The sequence below is a fragment of the Pseudochaenichthys georgianus genome, chromosome 6, assembly GCF_902827115.2.
Source record: "Pseudochaenichthys georgianus chromosome 6, fPseGeo1.2, whole genome shotgun sequence".
NCBI classification, from domain to species: Eukaryota; Metazoa; Chordata; class Actinopteri; order Perciformes; family Channichthyidae; genus Pseudochaenichthys; species Pseudochaenichthys georgianus.
The window spans coordinates 32,409,145-32,425,761 of NC_047508.1; the positions used below are offsets into that span (position 1 = coordinate 32,409,145).

Consider the following 16,617-nt stretch of genomic DNA (forward strand, 5'->3'; position numbering starts at 1 on the left):
GTGTAATCTCTCTGCATTCAAGTTCTTACTATTTCTGTAACAGACAAAAGCTTTTGTTTTCTGATCCTTAGTGCTGTCTTCTATCAGAGCCGCAATTATTATCACAATGTTGACAACTAACTCAAAACTGATTCACTAAAACTGCTTAACAATATCCAAAGGAATCTTATTTATTACGCAACAAGTTAGCATTTAATGCCTAACATTGGTGACATAATAATCACTCTTTAATTTAAACATCACTCTCAATCCTTCTATATTTGTATACCAATCTCTATTTTACTAATCAGGCTTTTTTAGTGTGCTCGTGTGCATTAACAGTGATCTTGGACCGCTCGCACAAGGTGATGACACCCCTCTTAATGGTGTATCATGGTTTGTACCGTATATTGTGTATTACATCATATATATAATATTGTGTTTTTAGGTTAACGTGTTAATAACGCGCTAACGCAAAAAAAAATTAACGCCACTAATTATTTTTAACGCGATTAACGCATGTGTATTTTTTGTCCTCGGCCGCCCCGTAGTTTAAGAGAGCATCAAGTTTAAAATACAGCGACTGGCCATCGGGAGGACGTGTGTATGTGTGGCACGAGCGAGCGAGGCATACCTTACGTGTATTGCTGTTGTTAGCATCTGGTGCTAGCTAGCTGCGCTAACGGATATAAGGAGCTGTTTCAATGAAAACAGAGGAGCGACATTTCGCCGAGCACTTAATCGCGATTAAATATTTTAAATCGACTGACAGCCCTTATTTATCTACCTGCAAGAGTAGACAAGATTTGAAAGAAACGTCAGAACATAAGCCACACATTTTACGTGAACCCACACACCTTGGACACAATTTGAATAATACTGTTATTACAATCAGCTTGTTAGGGGATTAAATGATTGTGGAAACTATCTGTGTCTGCTTGATAAATTGTAAGATCAGTTCCAAAAACACAGGAGAAAAAACCCTTTGAGCCTTATATTATGCATGAACAGCAAACTACTGACACATGACAAGTCTTAAGTTGTGCCTTTTCTCTTCATGGGGCCTGCGTGATCACACATTTGACACGTTAAGTTGACCGTGACAGTACAGCTCGGTCTAGTGTAGGCACTGGAAACAGCAATCTGAACACGACAGTGCATCGTGCAAGTGGAGGGAATGAATCTGTAGACGTATCCAGACATCCAAATGTGGAAAATCTGAGATCATTTCCTTCAAATCACCTAAAGTAATGGTTTCCCTGCCAAACAGACGCAGGCTCTGATGTGCTGGATAATACAGATGAGGTTTCGCTGTGGCAAAAGGGCAGAGAACACATACAGCAGTGCTTCTGACAGCTGGTGATAAACAAAAGACAATAGAGGAGGTGGTGAATTTCTTTCTTGAGTCAGAACAGGCCAGCAATGCGTACCCTGGAAACTGTACTCCACACAACACAGAGGACATCTGTACACACAGTCAGTATGAGAGAACTGCTCCTCAGTTACCATCAATGGATTATTGTGCTGAGCCAAAGAGATGAATGCTGTTCATCTGGGGACAGCCACTGTGGGATGAACTAGTCCTAATGAGTCCTGGGATTCAGGGTTTCCCTTCCTAATATTCAGTTATTACATCACTGAGCACTGCAGCAAGGGAAATTACCCTCTTGTTGGTCAACTTGCTCCAACTTGATTATGTTCGAGTGTGTTTAATGAAGATCCTCTGGGAGTCACAATAAAATAAGAAGCCAAGTATCCCAGGAGTCATTGTCACTTTAATGAGCTGTTGCTACATCTATTATTTTTAACAATGCAAATCCGTTGACAAACCTATTTTCAAAATTGCCCGAATCATAATTGAATGCTACATAACTACCCTTCTTATTGAATTAGATATTGATTAAGAATGTGCATTTCTAAAGTGTGGTCTTATGAATTCAGCTGTAGGGATAATGACTGAGTTCACATAATAGCGGTTCAGCTGGGTCTCAGTGGAGGGAGGCCGCCGTGGAGGGAGGCCGTCCAAATGTATTCAAATGTAATTTCCAGAAGAAAAAAAAATGCTCATTAATCTGTGTCAATATCTCAATAACAATCCAAAGTAAGGGATTGTTATATGACTTGACACAGCTCTGTACACAAACACACGGTATGATTTAATGCTGTGTAAGAAAGAAGGGCAATTTCTGTTGACCATCTATGGCATTGAGGAGGGGGGAGCTAGTAGTATGAAATCACTGAGCCCTGCCAGTGAGTGTTTGGTTTTTCTATCTATGGAGCCATCTTGACACGGGGGCTCAATGTGAAGCCAAGGCAGACGCAGCATGTGAGGTAAAGCAGAGATGACACTCAGTGCACACGCGCAGCTGGGATGTGAACGTGTCCTCCGAAGAACAACACCATCAGAGCTCAGCAGGGATCCATCATGCAACGAAAACACCAGCAAACTGAGGTCCCGCTTTTTAAATACACACCAACAACAGTGACAAAATGCTTCAAATCACAGTAAGACACTGCGAAACAGACAACCAGTATTTATTACTACTTATTTATAGTAATTATTATTATTTGTTACACAGTGACTTATAATTAGAGTTATTATTGATTTCCTCACCTCACATTGTTGTTGCTTTGATTTTGAATAAATGCTGTTATCCCTATTGCATAGTACACAGACACAGGATGAAGAACTGACAGTGACTGATTTTGGCATCCCTTATTCTTTCTAAATTGTACTCAGTATTTTGCTGTCATTTTAGATTTACAGCAAGATATTAATGAGTTTATATGCAGTAGTGACTTTGTTGTTGTAAATAGTACTGTTGCTGCCCTGGAAACAACATTTATTAGTAGCATTTTGTCTTCGCAATAAAACAACAACAACAACAACAACAATGTAAGCGTACATACTTTCCTCATATCCTGCAGACTTATTGCACAGGTTAGAAAGCAGAAGCAGATGTTTCATTATTGTAGTGAAACAACAAAGCTGCAAAACCTTCACAGATGATTGTTTGTTTGTCTTGCCAAAGCTGAAGAAAGCTATGACACTTTATGATCATACAAATACAACTGTATGGTCTTTCCAGAGGTTATAGAATGGGGTGCTGTTGAACTGTATTGCATTGTGCAGAAAGATGATTGGGGGTGGGGAAAAAAGGAAACACCACAACCTGCCTCCTCCAAAATGAACATAAAGTTGAATCAATTTCTCTCTTTAACGTTTGTAATATTCATGAAAGTAGGATTTATTAGAGGACTTTTGAATTCGACATGATTCGGTTTAACTACTTGTACATATTAAATTGGTAACTGAATGTAAAACATGTTAGTGTTTCTGCAGAGTTAAGCCAGAAGGAATGAAGGAAGTGGAAACCGAGGTAGCAGGAAATACCAGATCAAACACGTGTTGTCCAGGGTAACTGTTGGCCAAGACCAATTAAATGATCCAATGGGGTAGGCTTTAATGACGCACAACAAAAAGATTATTAGTGGATAAAACTCTGTGCACCCAATTATTTTCCCCTCAAGACTGCTGGCATAATTCAGGAGATTTGTAAGTATGTCAAGGGTAACCACCACCCATAGACCCTTCCCCGCACTAAACACCATCACAGTAAAAAGGGTTGTTAATGCGCTTTGTGGATTAAGTGAATTACAATTCACTACAAGATGATTATGAACTAAAGAACTGTTGCCCATTTGGCTTGTGGGTAACAATTGGATCGATCAATTGCTTAAAATTAAAAACACTCAGTGGAGGCTTTTAGAGTGCTGCTGTGAAATTAATTAAGCTTGTGAGAATAACAGAATTATTATAGTGGTTATGGGGTTGTTTTGCATCTAGAAGTCGATGTTGGTAAAGGCAGGGTGAAATTGGGAAGCTGTTTAATAAGCAGACTTCACGGGTGGTGATTAGTAATGGAGTTATTTGGGAAATAAAGCAAGTGGTTCGAGATTAGAGTTGAAATGATGGCGATATAAAAAAAAAGGCACTTTTTAGTTTCATAAAACAAATTAAAGCGTTGTTGTGTAGATCGCCATGGCTCATACATGTTAGAAAAACGGATCCAAATATTTTTTAAAACTAACAAATAATTTGAAGATTGTTCAACTCACAGTTACCCCTAGAGTCAACGTTTTCTTTAAACCCATCTAAGGGATTGTTGAATAAAAACACTATAATAGAAGCACCTACATCTTGGGGCTGCAAAAGTGTACAGAACGTTTAGTTTGAGAGATTAGGGAGAGAACTGCACATTACAATGTATACGTCAGGACGTATGATGTATTAATGATACTCCAATATGATTCAAAGCAGTATATTTTTGTATATGATATGTAAGCAAAACCTCCTTAATCAAGCACTCTATTTATTTTTTTCAACTCTGCCATATTTCTAACCTTTTTACATTCGTCTGCTTTTCTGACCTAGTTGAACATTGTGCTGTAGCGCTAAAAAGGGAGTATGATAATGTGCAATTTGTAAAAGTGGAGCAGACATGTTTCTGGGTACCTAGGGAAACCACAGGGCTGCTGTGGACAATTACTAACTCCATCTGTCAATGAGTGAGTTTTAAAGCAGATTAAATCACCTCCTGGAGCCCCCTGATTGTAAACAGCTAGAGAATGTGAATTAATTTGGAAATAATGCAAAAAATGACTGTGTGAAATACTTTGCTATGAGCTACCAATGCTTTTTTGATAGTCAAACTTGACGTGTCTCATTCACGGGACAGGTTAATTGGAGTGATTATTGATGTCCTAAGTGTCGCACAATAAGACAGCCCTCCACTTGTTCCCTCCTTGCACAGCTTGTCTTGCCTGTTGAAGCGATACCTGGTTGCTAAGCAGCGCTGCTGGATGACGGAGAGCACTAATTTAAAGGGCTCAACCTGCGTCACTAAACAATATCTTCAGGTGGGTGTAATTGTTAGGTAAAGGTCAAAAAGAGATCTTTAAAATATCCTACATGTTTGCTTTGCCATCTAGTAACATGCACTTCATTACACTTCCTCTCCTGAACATGTGGAAGAGTAATCATGTGCTCATCACTCCAGGAAATATAGCGGTGATGGATGATCAAACAGGTATTTTAGATCATAAAGTCACACAGCAGTACACATAAATGATATTGCCCATAAAAACAAATGAGCCAACAAGAGGGTATCACAGTAACAGCCGACATCATCGACGTGTGACAGACAGTGCTGGTCAGCTTTTCCTTTCACTAGACCAAGAGCAACAACTTCCATCTTGTTGTCACACACTTGAAGAAGTGTGGGCAACAATGCGGCCTCACTCTCCACATGATGAGTGACTGTGTATACCTAAGAATCTGCTTTCAAAAAAGAAACGCTGGTAGTTCACATTCTTACTTTTATGGTGATGACATATATACAAACACAGAAAGAGAGGGAGATGTTTTCACGAGCGAGGGATATTGATCCACCAAACACTGACATGTTGTTCCCTTCTTTGTGTGTACGCCATTTCCAACTTCAATTCAATATATTTTTATTCACAAACAGCTTTAGAGTTCGGGCCGAGACACTAACCATAAAGTATTTACAATATATATTATTAACACGTCTAGAATTGGATAGAGTTCATGTATAATACAGAAACAGTACAAGGTAAGAAAACACCCAACACTAACCAAACGCTAAAAAAACTAGACTAATTTATTTATCTATTTGTCTAAATATTGGTATAAATATTATTAAAAAAATTAAATTATAATAAACACACACACATTAGAATATAAAGAATGGTATAAATTAAATGCATTTCAGAGTAGAGTAACTAGTTTCAAAGTTCAGTCACTTGCTTTTTATAGACTGAATTTCAAAGTTGTTTGTTCCAACTAAAAGCAACCAGAATGAATGAAGTTGACATTTTATTTGTCGGTTGGCCAGTGTGACAAATCACCCTTTAAGACAGCTCACACTCAAAGAGCAGTGAAGAAAAGAAAAAAACAAATAGGATAGCAATTATCATAGAAGTGCTATCTTTTTCTGACTTTACCTGCAAAGTAAAGCGAGAAAGGACTTTGGCTGGGTCAACTGAATCTTCTGTGATATTAGAGAGCTTGTACTTCCCTTCAGAGACACAATGTTCCTGAAAAAAACATGCAGTCTTTCTTTTTGTTACAAATACAGAGTCGTGCAGCAATGCCACACACTGCTTTACTGCGTGTTTATATCTCAGCTATATCTTCCATCTCTTAGTTTGGGAAAGTTTTTTTTTAAAAATATTTTAATTACTAAAATATGACTAACGGCTCAGTGAATGTACAACATTACCTAAATAAAGAATAGAGTTGAAAATGTAAATAAGGAAATCTTCTAAAAAGTAAACAAGCCTTGTTTGGGGCCATGTTGAGACAGACACACATAATATTACAAATACAAATATGGTTTGTGATATCTAGTATTCCATTTAGTTACTACCTATTAAATTATCTTGAGTCCTACGTAGAGTAGGACTCAAGATCATTGAATAGGTAGTAACTAGATTGAATACTTTCACATAATGCACAAAACGTCTTGGTGTAGGTCAATGTTAGAACGTCTTCTCCCATGAGTCTATTCTTGTTGTGTCGAATTTCAGCATTACATCTGACTAAAATCAATTCTGCCCCATCAGTAAGCAGAGCACCTTCAACAAACATCGAATACACACAGCTTCATGTAAAACCAACACAGGCACATACCGATCCTGTTACTATTCAGTCGCTATGATTGGTTTGTCCTTCATTCTCCCCCACTGCAGACAGAGTGCAAATAATAAACGGTTCTCTGTGACAGAAAATCAATAGTTGAAACTTTAAATGTTACAACATTTTAACCCTGTTATTGTCTGCGGAAAATATGAGACGTTCAATTAAAATCACAAAGTTCCTCTCACCGTCACGTCCTTCTAGTGCCAATCAGACGACACTGACAGACAACAAAATGTCAGTTATTACATCTCTTCCTAGAAGTGGCGTGTCTTTGTTCAGGAGGTGATATGGGGGCATGCAGCTCACCAGGAGCAGCTGATAGGTCCACTCTACAAGTAGGCAGACAGGCCTCATTATAGTCTTTGTTTGTCAATGGGTAAAGTTTCTTCAAAGCAACTCCCAAACTCTGTCTGCAGTGTGTGTGTATGTGTGGGTGGGTAAGACGTTTAATGTTTTCTCCCCCAAATGCATTCAAGCCTCATTAGTTTACCAGAAAAAGGTCAGACAGCTTGTCACTAAAGTCGTGAGCAGAATTTGCTCAACAGCCCACAGCAGCGATCTGTGAAGTCCTGCAGCTAATTGGATTGCTTTTCGATTCTACACAGGAAAAAAAGTAAGAAAAAGTACAGCTATGGCCAGTGAATATAACTATTGTTGAAAAATGTGTTTTTGTTCATGAACTTGACATTTACTCTGAATAATTCCATAGGTTGATCTTTAAAAAAACTCAACTGACTTCAGTAAAAAAAAGTCGACACATATTTTCACTCATCTTCTCATTTGCCTCTTGATAAATGTGAATACGCCCCCGCAGCTGGCTAATCATGTTTGAACAAAGCACTACAAATGCCATGAGGGCTAAGCTGAGTGTACACAGAAACAAATGAGGGAATGAACCTTAGCCAGTGGCAAATCAATGGCTCCCCAGGATGGCTGATGATCAAGCATGATGAGATAAATATCGAATTGGGGGAAAGGTTGCATTTATCTCCTGTCCCTATTATCTTCAATTTACATTACATTACATTTAGCTGAAGTTTTTATCCAAAGCGACGTACAATAAGTGCATTCGACCAAGAAGATACAAACTAGAAGAAAACAGAATCATATAAGTACATCAGGTTTCATAGAGCCAAAAAATTTCAAGTGCTACTCAACTGGCTTTAGGTAAGCCAGTCCTTTATTAGTATATAGGTGCTTTGTTAATAGTTCTATCGCTCGAAGTGGAGTCGAAAGAGATGAGTTTTCAGTCTGCGCCGGAAGATGTGTAAGCTATCTGCTGTCCTGATGTCAATGGGCTCATTTGGAGCCAGGATAGCAAACCGACGTGTTTTTGCTGATGGGAACTTGGGTCCCCCTCGCAGCGAGGGTGTAGCGAGCCGTTTGGTTGATGCAGAGCGGAGTGCACGTGCTGGGGTGTACGGTTTAACCATGTCCTGGATGTAGGAAGGGCCAGATCCATTCGCAGCATGGTACGCAATTACCATTGTCTTGAAGTGGATTCTAGCAGTTACTGGAATGTATTCCTCCAGCAAGAGCCTGTTTGCAACTGCATGATTATAATCCATTTAGAAGAAAATTAAACTTCTCAAGAGCATGGAAGTTGCTCTCTTCTCTGCCTCATTGACGTCAGAACTCCCTTCAGAATCAGAAATGATCCAACAGCCCTGATCTCAGGCTGCTCCTCGCCTGTCGAATTCCCTCCCAGACCACCTGAGGACTCCACAGACCACTGACGGACTGTGGAGAAAAGGCTTAAAAATCTTTCTTTTAAAAAAAGCTTTTGATTAAACTTTTGTTTGTTTTTATTATGCCTCGAGCACCTTGAGATTGCTGTTAGCAATAAAAGGTGCTATATAAATCGAATTTATTATTATTATTATTATTAAAAAACAGTTTTAAAACTCTATTAAGGCTGGGCCAAATAGCTATGAAAATCACTGTAGGAAATAAATATAAAAAACAAATGCGTGTTTTATTGTATTTTCTTTCCTCGCTGCATTAGATAAGCAAAACAATTGGCTACTTTAATAAAAAAAAATTACTTAATTTAATATTTTAAATTATATTTGATATGCAATTTGCTAAGACTCATTAATTTGCATAATTGCATTTTGTACAATTCTGAAAGATGATCATATTAAGAACAACTATTGTATTGACTTATTACCCAGGCCTAAGGATTTAAGATATAAGAATATGACGAAGTGTGCAGGAAAATCAATCGGCATTTAAATGAAGCAGCAAGAACATCCTATAGCTAAGAATAACCAACACACCAGCACCTTATTGACACCAATTAGGCTGTCATGCAGTGTGATGGATCAATCACACGCTTAGATGAATCCGACAAATTAAATAGACTAATCTCATCTGATTATAAATACCGTAACTAAATAAATAGTCTTCTCTCTCATTAAATACGAGGCTTTTGTGGCTCCTCCCTTATAAAACGCTTTGGGAAACCCTGTAAGACTGTCGCGCATTTTGAACAAAGATCCATCTCACTTGGATCAAGGACAGATGCTACTGAATTTATTTTCCAACCATATTTGACACTTGTGTCTGCTTCTTTGCTGGCCTGTTTGTGGAACATCTGGAAATGGTAATCCATTTATTTGTTTTATCTAATTAAAAATAGTGCCAAAAATCCTCTGGCTTGTTTTCATGTTTTCTTAGTCTAGTATCAAATTGATTATATTTTAACGTTGGGTCTGGGGTAAGAAATTGTTCACTATTTTCTTTTCTAGACAAACCATTACTCAAAAACACATTAAAGTAGTTGCAGCAAGTAAAATTCAACCTTTCTGGGACTGTGTACACTCTGTTATATGCAAGGTATTAGGCTATAGAATCCCTCGAACCTGTTTGGTATTATACCTGGTAGGGATGCTCCGATCGCCAATTTCGGGGCCGATCACCGATCGCCAGAATCAGTATCGGCCGATACCGATCGCCGATCAAGTGGGCGGGGCCTAAAGGGAAGATTTAAACATCACTTTAAATGGAAGATTTAAAGTGATGTTTAAAACTCAGTTAATGGGGCTCATTCACTGGAGCTTCCACACACAACAATCAACTTAATTATTACATTGAAATGATGTACATTATTCAAGTTTACATTCACTTTGGATAATAACACGGGAGAAATGAGCGGAAGCGCTCTCTTTTCCTCTCTCCCTCTCTCTCTCTCTCTCTCCCCCTCCTGACAGCCTGTCAGTATCTCATGCAGCTCACTGATCCAGTAATGAGTGACCCGACAGTGAAGAATAAATATATTTATAATAACTAGTTTAGCTTGTTCCAGAGGTAGATACAATAGCTAAGTATCTAACTCTTGTGTGTTTCGCTCCGCTCACCGGTCCGGAGCTGCAGGACTTCTGCTTCACACACGTTGCATTCCGCTATTTTACTGTCTTTTTCGGACACCTTGAAATACTGCCAGACCGGTGAAGCCATTTTTGCGAGCTTGTTTTGCCGCGCACAGCGAAAAGTGTCATGTATTTTACGTCATGCGATAGGCTCTCGTGATCGGCATGTTTAGAGAGCACCGATCGATCGGTAGAGAGTGAGTATCGGCCGATCTCGATCGGTGACCGATCGATCGGAGCATCCCTAATACCTGGGACATATGGAAGGATCTGTACATGTCGGAGATCAATACCTGATCAAGATCCTCCTAGCTGCTGGAAAGAAGGCTATCACTAAAAACTGGCTAAAGGCGGAAACACCAAGCTACAGACAATGGGTTAATATTATTGGTGATAATGGAGACAATCAAATACAAGTTGAAAGTAATGGAAGACACATTTCTTAAGGGCTGGGAAAAATGGTTAAGGTACATAACAAATGAAATGAGTCAAAAAACCAAGCAATATTTGATAACTATGTAGTTCGTCTCCGTACAGGCACTGTTCTCTCTGAAATGTAATATTTGTTGTGTGTAATTGTACCTTGTGAAAAAATCAATAAAAGAAAGTTTAAAAAAAAAAGGTAGTTGCAGCTTTTTACTTAAAGGGGACCTATCATGCAAAATGCACCTTTGTACGTATTTTATACATGAATATGTGTCCCCGGTATTCCAGGGAACTCACCAAGTGTCAGAAAACACAACCCTCTCTATTTTCCTCCTTCGCCAAATCTCTAAAAAAGGGGCTGCAACGGATCTGAAAAAAATGGATCCAGATTTCAACACTTTTCTACGTCACAGAGAAGTCCTCGGCTTATTGGTCAACTCTCCACCTATCAGGGGAATGAGCCACGGCCACGTGCATTGCCAAACCTCTCATTCGCATATAGGCTATCGGCAGGCTAAATCAACCCACATCTGTGTTTTTGCCTGCTCTTGCCAGGATGTCTAAGATAGTTAAACGTTGTGCTGTTGTTGGCTGCAAGACTCGGGACAGGGGACTGCATGCAATGCCATCAGTGGAAAAAGAAATGAATCTGTGGCTAGACTTCATTTACAAGGGACATGTGCCAGAAGACCACGGCAGATTTCTGTTTATGTGTTCCAAACATTTTACGACGGACATGTTTATGAACTTGTCTCAAGTCCAACACGGATATGCCTCCAAAGTAATGCTAAACCCGGGATCAATACCAACCATCCGGGACCAGGCCAGTGAGGACACATCCAATTTTGAAGCTGTAAGTTTTTATTTAGCGGTGTTTTTCCTGATAAAGCTATCTCTAGCTTGTAGCATGTAGCATGTAGCTTCGCCGTATCAATGTCGCCTCAAACCCAAATAGTAATCGGTTAGGTGTTTATATATTTTTGTAGCATTTTATTTTGTACGCTCCGCAGTCTTTGCTTTGTTTTTTATTTGAATTATCAGGCATTTGCTAACATGTTCAGACATACTGCCGTAATGGCGATCTGTGTGAAGGCTGTAAAGCCACGCCCTAGGCGATAACACAAGTATTTATTCTCCTATTTATTAGTATTTTGTATCCTCTAAAATCATATTGAGTAAGTTATAATAACAAACGTAATCTTCTGTAGGCAAGTGCCGTTTTTTTTCCAGCGTTAGGCCTATATGTAAAAGCTTTTGTGATTGTAGTCTGTAAGAACGATCAGATATCATCAATCTGTAAGCTAAGCTACGCTACGCTAATGAGACATGCCGTTTTTCCAGCGTTATATGTAAAAGCTTTTGTGTGTTTACTTGTTTGCGCACATGAATATAAATGAGGGTGTGTTAGGATACAACACTGTATGTATGCGAGGGGGGACACACACCACGAGTAAAACTGAGCTAAAGCCCCGTTGGTCTGTTGTTGTTGACAAGGCCTTACCTCTAGCAACAGGCTAATTAGTGGCTAGCACTCGTTACAGTCAGTCGACTGAGCTCAGCCCCTCTCCAACACATCATCTGTATTGAGTCAGAAACACAGCATGCACGTTACGGTTCAAAACTAACTCGGATTGGAAAAGGCTATCTTTGCTAAATAGAGAGTTTTAGCCCCATCTTTTGGGATTGCAGACTATATTTATCCAAATAGTATTTTCTCATCCTGAATACTAAATTGAGATGATTTTGTTCTATGTGTTCTTCTTTACAGGCCAGCACCTCACATACTTTGCTATTATTTACATTTTTTTTTATCATGGCGGAAATGAAAGACTGTACCTGGCAGCCCTGCACTACAATGAAAATGCTGAGCGTGCACAAGCCACTACATCCACTGGAAACCCTCTGTATAAACTGCAGTTCCCAAAGGCCAGGAAGGGAGAATCCAGAGCAAAACCAGTAAAGACTGACCCATTCCGTAAGAGTTTAAAATATTTATTATACAACTATTTACAAATATAAAATAAAAAAATTAGAAAGAAGTTTCAGTTTTTTACATGCATATACTAATCTAAACCACATTTTTTGTTGTGCTTTTTTTTTACCATTGCACAGCCCTACGTGGCCAACTTGATGGACCTCATCTTCGACCAAGTCTTTGTGGACTCTGCACCATTATGAGCGACCTGACAGGGAGGAGGTCATCGCCGGGTATGCTACACGGTTCAATTTGGCTGCTGTCTGAACCCAACATCGACATTTCACGGATCAGGAAACTGCGTATCCTGAGGACAACGCAGGCCCGAATCACCACTCTGATCCTGCGTCCAAGGAAGCCCCAGCACCAGCTCACAAAGCTTCTGTAAAAATATTTAGTGTCATTTATACAAAATACAAGTAGGCTACATTTAGTTTTTTTTAACTGTTGATTTTGACAATAAAGTTCGAGTTTATATCAAAATGTGTCGTGATTATTCATGTTTGGATGGGTAAAGAATATTCTGATTTCAAAAGCATAAGGTTGTGTGTGGACCTTTTTGTCTTACACATGGGTGTGTTATGCCATTGCTGTGTAGTATATAATATAATGGTACATGTACAATGACAGAATGAAAGATTGCATAAAGCCATATACACCAGTATTTATTTCCATGAACAATATTAGCATTCGTTTTACAATTTCAGTCAAAACAAACAAACCACTCACTGCTCTATTTGCCTCAACTGTAGTCCACCATGTTCAGCTCTGTAAATATTCAACGCATTCTGCAGGGAGAACACATTTAGGCACACAGGCTCCAATCCAGGATGGTCCACCATACAGGTTACAGAGTCCTCAAGTTACTGCATCCGTCTTGACACATTGTGATAAACATATATTGAATGACATGTGAAACATTTATTTAAACAGACAACTTAGTAAAGCTGTCAAAAATGTTACCTGTGGTATCTCCATGCAGCACACATTCTCCGTTCAGAAGGCATCGTGGCGCAATTTGCACAAAGAAGTCAATAACTGAGCTTTTAAAAACACATGAAACTACACACATTGCTGACAACTGAGGTGTTGTTGGAGTTATACTTTTTATCATCCTAAGTTATTCAACTTTCCAACGGTTGTTGCACGATGTTGGAAGAAAAGGACTGTAAACTATTAATAAACACAATGAGGCCATTGTATATATGCTGAAAATATGAATGTCTCCCTTTATAAATATATATATATATATATATATATCGCTGTTTTTGCGTTACAAACTGTACACATTGCATTCTTGCTAATTAGCCAAAATATGAACGGAATAAGGAGCAAGCATCGTAACAGAGTAAAATAAATAGGGACAACAGCTTGTCAGCTAACCATTCAGAAACGTCCTGCTGCAACCGAGATTTTTGCACCTCCACCAAAACCTCCGCTGCTTCAGGGTCAGTTTCTGGATCAAATTGATGATATGCTTGAACACATGCATTGCTCTGAGATTACATGTTTATTCGACACTCGTAATCACAGCAAGCATGGTAACGTGACTCTCGCCGGCTCATGCCTGCTCTTCTGCAGGGGGGCGTGGTCAGCTGCTGCTCAGAATTTTCAAAGACGGGCTTGGAATAGAGCGAAAATTAGCGAAACGAAGCATGTCTAAAAAATGATCTGTTTGGTATTTTGAAAAATAAAATGTATAAATATACCTTATATAGGTATGGTCATACACTATATCATTTAAATATAGCATGATAGGTCTCCTTTAAATAGTCAAATGTTTTGAAATATAATTGGACATCATCATCATCAGACTTAAATCAGCAATTTTCCAAACCAATCACAGTAAATACTCAAGTGAAGCAACCTGGAGATGAACCCGGCACAGTACAGTATGTGATCGATAATGCAGAATACTAGCAACAGTTGTCAGTTAAGTGGAAACCGAAAACAACAGTTCAGTGATGAGCTGCTGCTGCTAGAAAGCAATCAAAGAGAGAAAGCCAAAAAGAAAAACGCCTGTAGGATAAGGATTAAGCCTGAGTGATGGCTCTGAGGCAATAAACGAGAACCCATGGAGAGATAAACCTGCCTTCTCATCTGTTAATATTTACCATCTGAAATACTTCCATTTCTTTTATCATATTTTGGGAGTTGAGTCTTTCCAGTATAAGGTTTCTCGGAGGTCAGCTAACCATAAACGTGATGCATGAGTGTGGCTGAGGAGAACTGAAGGTTGACTTTGTCCAAATGGCCAGAGGGAAATGTGAAACCACACACACACACACACACACACACACACACACACACACACACACACACACACACACACACACACACACACACACACACACACACACACACACACACACACACACACACACACACACACACACACACACACACACACACACACACACACACACACACACACACACACACACACACACACACACACACACACACACACACACACACACACACACACACACACACACACACACACACACACACACACACAATCAGGGCCTTCAAGGTATTCAATACCCTGGAACACTCAGATAAAACAAATGTATATAAAATGAATAAATGAGAATCGTATCTGTGTTGTTGATCTGTAATATTACAGTGTTACGTTGATTTGTTTGTCCTTCTCGGACCATGCACTACGCATTTCAGTGGTTTTGTGTTGAAAGAAAGCAACCAATCAGATCTTGTTCTGGGTCTCTGGGTAGAATATCCTTCAACCAAGGTATTCTACACCCTTGATCGAATGCCCTGGCCGTTGCACTGAATGAGAGCGTACGTTTGGACTGACAGTTTGATCAACCAATCATATATTGATTTGTAGCCAATGGGCGTATTCTTTCAGAGTTTTCCTCGGTTCCAGGGTACTCAGGCCCGCTAGTTAACTGGCTCGAGACAGAAGATAGATGAATGCGACGAAGCAATTCATGCCGTTTTATTGTTTTTAACGTTGAAATGACAAGTGCAACAGGTGAAGATGAAGTTGTTGCGGAATTGTTACGAGTACCCTTTTCAAGACGACAATTCAGTGAAAAGATGGACATTATAATTCCGCGGAGGGGCAAACTGGACCTTCTACAGAAGGTCCAGTTGTGATAGACACGGTTCACCACTGACACACACACACACACACACACACACACACAGCTCCACTGTGCTTATGAATACAAACATCCAGCCTCGACACAGCTCAGCTCGCCAGGTATAGTCCTCCTTTTCAGGCCAATTACAAATAGAAGTCAGTGAAACAGAAACACAACTTGTACTTACTGAAAGCAGATCTGATACGTTGTGGAGGTTGCACCTTGGTTCTAACCCCAAATGAAGAAGACGATGCTGCTGCTGCTCCGCTCTTCCAAACTTATGTCCTGCAAGGCCACCTTAAGTTTACCCGTCAATTAAAAAGAAAAGCATATGTTTTAAAATTAAACATGTCTCTTCTCTTCTTTAACATGCGTTTATATGATGCAATTAAATCAAACAAAAAATAGCACCCCATGCAGTACAACATTACAATATGAAGTAAAGGGATTATCAAAGATAATGAATCCAAAATGAGAGTTCATGCAGAGAGCTGTAAAAAGCCTGGGGGAAATTACTTGCCAAATATAAACAGTCCACAGTGTTTTGACACCACTCAACAATGCAATTGCTTTTCTATCTTCCCTTCGACGTAATCAATGAGATGAGCAGCTTATCACAGCCATAAAACCACAAAGTATGAAAAGCAACATATGGTCTTAGCTTCTCTAATCTTGTCCATTGGAAATAAACAGAGTCACATCTGCTGTCATCCCATTATTTGAGCCTGTAGCAAACCCACTGTCACACCAGGCAGTAGGAAATTAAAAGCAAAGATGCCAGGAAGAAAGCAATCCTCATTGGCAGAAATATATCACTGGAACACAGGAGTCCCTGGAGACAGACCAGAAGTCGGTGCGGAAAGAGGAAACTAAATATAGCTAACCACCATTTTGTGAGGTAAATCACTTTTATCGCTGTTTTATGAAAACATCTAAGGTGACAATTACCAAGATAACGCTATCTGAAGAGATCCACTTTGAAAGCTGTGACTGTTAAAAATACACACACTTCTCCATTCTCTAGAGTATTGA

At 39.3% G+C, this 16,617-nt stretch overlaps 1 protein-coding gene across 2 annotated transcripts in view; it reads right to left on the minus strand.

The window, feature by feature from the left end:
* Positions 1-16,617, minus strand: part of LOC117448270 (tumor protein p53-inducible protein 11-like) — a 49,790-nt gene that overhangs the window by 29,344 nt on the left and 3,829 nt on the right. The window contains exon 2 of one of the 2 annotated variants that reach the window (XM_034085480.2): positions 15,773-15,882. The exons of the other annotated variant lie outside the window; for it this stretch is intronic. The gene's annotated coding sequence lies outside the window, so the exon portion shown is untranslated. The remainder of the gene's footprint in view (positions 1-15,772; positions 15,883-16,617) is intronic. 2 annotated transcript variants of the gene reach the window in all.